Here is a 3,988-nt window from a genome sequence, read left to right as displayed (position 1 = left end):
CTAATATATGAGATAGACTCATTACATGCAAAGCAAGATAATTCAAGCCGTGATTTGTCATAATTGTGATGATTATGGCTTACAGCTCATGAAAACCCCAAGTACCCCAAATCCACAACCTCAAAAAAGTAGATTATTACATGCAATCAATAAAACAAGGATTGTACATAGAACAATATCGGACCTCTGAAAAGTACAAGCATGCATATGTACTCAGTACTTGGTTTGGGCCCCTTTTGCAGCAATTACTGCAATTACTTTTGCACGATATTCTAATTATTCGAGTTTCACCTGTATATATATATATTGAGCCATTGTTGTGCATTTGGAATTGTGTCTATATCAGTGACGTGCGGTACCTCTGGTTCCGGGTGGGGCATTCCCCAGCCTTGCCCCCCAGCACAACCCAACCCTGTCCGCCAAAGCCCTGCCCTCAACCCAGCCCCCAAGCTAGTGTGAAGGAAGAAGGGAGGAGACAGGGAGGAGCCTCCCTGTCCCTCACTTGCTCGTCACTGCTGAGGCATCGAGATGGATGGCCTCAATGGTTTTTTTTTGTTTTTTTGATTGGACAGCTTGTCAAAAGCTGGATGACAGGTTACACAGCGGGGAGGCTTTCCCTGCTGTGTGACCTGATAGGAGCCGATCTGAATGGAGAAAAAGCGGTCAGCTTCAGACTTGAAGCTTACCAGTTTTTCCTCCATAATACTAGGTAAGGCTCTGCCTCACCTTCCTCCCCTAACCGCAAGTCCCTGGTCTATATCATTATGGTTTTGTAAATCAGCTCCACCGATTTCCTTTCTATACATAAAGCTAAGTAGATTTATTTTCTTTTTGTCACTGGCGACCAACTCCTAATTACTTTTCGGAAACCCTACCTTGATTTTTTGGGGTTTTATCTTACTCTTCTTAGCAACCTATGGTTCATATTTTATTGTTGCCAACTTGATTTCCTTTCTATAACTTGTTGCATTCTTTGTAACTTTCACATGAAAAAGGAAAACCGTATATGTTAGATGTTTAAATGTATTGTCCATGAGCCTAGATTTTGCAATGTGTTTGCATAAATACAACTGAACCATTTCCATTTATGTTTTCTGTCCTTTTAATCCAGTGTTTTCCATATGTGCTTGTCATTTTAACTTGAAATAAAGTTACAAGTAGATAGCAGTACAACCCGGCAGCTGCGGAGTCAGAGCTCAAGGAAGCATAGGCTTCCCCAGGTAAGCTACACACAAACGCACACGGCCATCCATATGTTGAAAACTAAATGTGATTCACCAGACCAGGCTGCCTCCTTCCATTGCTCTGTGGTTCAATTCTGATCCTCACATGCCCATTGTAGGCGCTTTTGATGCCTGACAGGGGTTAGCATGAGCACCCTGACCAGTCCCCAGCTATGCAGCCCTATATGCAACAAATTGTGACATATTGCGGGGAATTGATCAAAACTGGAGCAGACAGAAACTGGAGCAGCTGCCCATAGCAACCAATCAGCTTCTCTCTTCAGTTTGTTCAGTTAAGATTTGAAAATGAAAGAAAAGCTGATTGGTTGCCATGCACAACTGCTCCAGATTTTGTATGCTCCAGTTTTGATATTTTCCCCTCACTGCGTGTTCAGACACGTTTCTATCAGAACCAGCATTAACTGATTCAGCAATTTGAACTACAGTAGCTCTACTATTGGATCGGACCACACGGGCCAGCCTTCGCTCCTCATGTGCATCATTGATCATTGGCCAGCCATGACGCTGTCACCGGTTCACTGGTTTCCCCCCCCCCTGGACCGTTTTTTCTAGTTTGGGAGTTGCTCTGACCTATATAGTCATCACAATTTGGCCCCTGTCAAATTCTTACACTGGTAAATCCTTAAGGTGCCCATACACCTAATCGCGGATGATCCCACGATCGTACGATAATCGGCAGGTGTATGGAAGGCGTGCAACCGTTTCTACTGTACCGTCTTTTGTCTCCCGAGCACGCCTGAAAAGCCGATGAGAATTGTACAATTTTCGTCGGGTTAGTGGCGTTCTCGGAAGTCAAATGCCGAACTGGCAAGCGCCCGCTCAGCATTGGAATCATCGGAAGCCCTCCCCCAGCGAAAGTCGTGTGATGGTTGTAAGTAGGGATGTCCCGATGCCACTTTTTCAGGCCCAAGTACAAGTACAAGTACATCCCCTCATGTACTTGCAGATACCAATTACCGATACTTTTTCTTAAAGGGACAGGTGACTTTAAATGATCCATAGTACAACTACATGTTATGTACTATGGATCATGGTTCAACCTATTCATGTTAGCAGTGGAGAATTGTAACTCTATTGGTGGAGTGGAGTGGAGGTGTGTGCTGTATATATGTACTACATATACATTACACACGTCCAGTACACTATAGCAATAGATTTACAGCCAGCCCCGTCCCAGCATCCCTCACTCCATGTCACTCCGATCCCTGTTGCCTCACGCGGTGCCTCTTGTAGTCGGCGCTGGGCAGGATCGCTGCATCGCATCTCGGTGCTCAGCTTGTGGGAGGGGCTCGCAATTCTGCCCTGCTATCATGAATAGGTTAAATCATGATCCATAATACATATACAGCACATACGTCCAGTACACTGCAGTAATAGAGTTACAATTATCCCCTGCTAACATGAATAGGTTAAATCATGATCCATAGTACATAATAGTACATAACCTATAGTTGTACTATGGATCATTTAACCCATTCATGTTAAGCAGGGGATCATTGTGAAAGGTGCCCATACACTGCATGATTCTCGTACGAGAATCGCGGGAAATCCTGCGATCGTACGAGAATCATGCAGTGTATGGAAGGCGTGCGACCGTTTCTACTGTACGGTCGCACTTCTTCCGTCGAACCAGCAGGCTAGAAAACCCGCCAGGAATCGTACGAGATGGGCAGATCGTACATTTTTTTAAGTACTTTACAACCCTTGCAAGACAAAAGTCTTGCGAGGGTTGTAAAGTGTATGGGCACCTTAAATCTATTGCTGCAATGTACGGGACATTTGTGCTGTATATGTACAGTACATATAGATATACAATTCTGCTAACATGAATGGGTTAAATGATCCGTAGTACAGGGCTACATATCATGTACTATGGATCATTTAACCCATTCATATTAGTAGAGGATAATTGTATATCTATTTTTGCAGTGCATTCTATATGTCGTATATAGTACTTGTACATATAGAGTGCCTGCAACAATACATTTACAATTATCCTCTGCTAACATGAATGGGTTAAATGATCCATAGTACAGGGCTACATACAGATCATTTAATCCATTCATGTTAGCAGAGTATAATTGTAAATATATTGTCTGCACTGTATTAGCAGTGTGTACTCTATACAGTATGTACTCTGTATGTAGTACATATAGAGCAGGGGTGCCCACAAGGTCGATCGCGATCTACCAGTCGATCGCGTAGCGATCACTGGTAGATTACCATGTCCTCTCCTCCCGCCGCTTCTCTGGATTCCCGCTGCTCTCCCCAGCGGCGGGGGAGGGCGGAGGACGGAGCCGCTGTCACTAACTAATGCAGAGCAGTGAGGAGAGAGAGAGACGCTCGGCCAGGATCTGACAGCCGGCGCCTCTCTCTCCCCTCACTGCTCGTCCGTTCTGTCACAGCGGCTCCGCCCCCCCGCGGCTCGTGGTATCCCACCGCTGCGTCTGCCCGGGAGAGCAGGGGGATCCGGAGAAGTTGCAGCCCCCCTGTGCGTGGACGAGCGGCAGAGGATAGTATGTACCAATCCTCTGTGTAGGACAAACACTGGAGCAATCGGCTGATCACTCCAGTGTTTGTAAATAACTGGGGACACATAGTACTGTGTGTCCCCAGTTATAAATGAATGAAGAGGAGGTGATTTACATCACCTCCTCTTCATTCATAAGTTTCTCAATGGGGAGAAGCACTCTGTACAGAGGCTCCTCCCCATTCAGAAACAGCTTGATAGTAAAATATTTTCT

This window comes from Nanorana parkeri, unplaced genomic scaffold, assembly GCF_000935625.1.
Source record: "Nanorana parkeri isolate BGI_ZX_2015 unplaced genomic scaffold, ASM93562v1 scaffold665, whole genome shotgun sequence".
NCBI classification, from domain to species: domain Eukaryota; kingdom Metazoa; phylum Chordata; class Amphibia; order Anura; family Dicroglossidae; genus Nanorana; species Nanorana parkeri.
The sequence above is the reverse complement of the archived record's forward strand: the minus strand, read 5'-3'. Positions refer to the sequence as shown.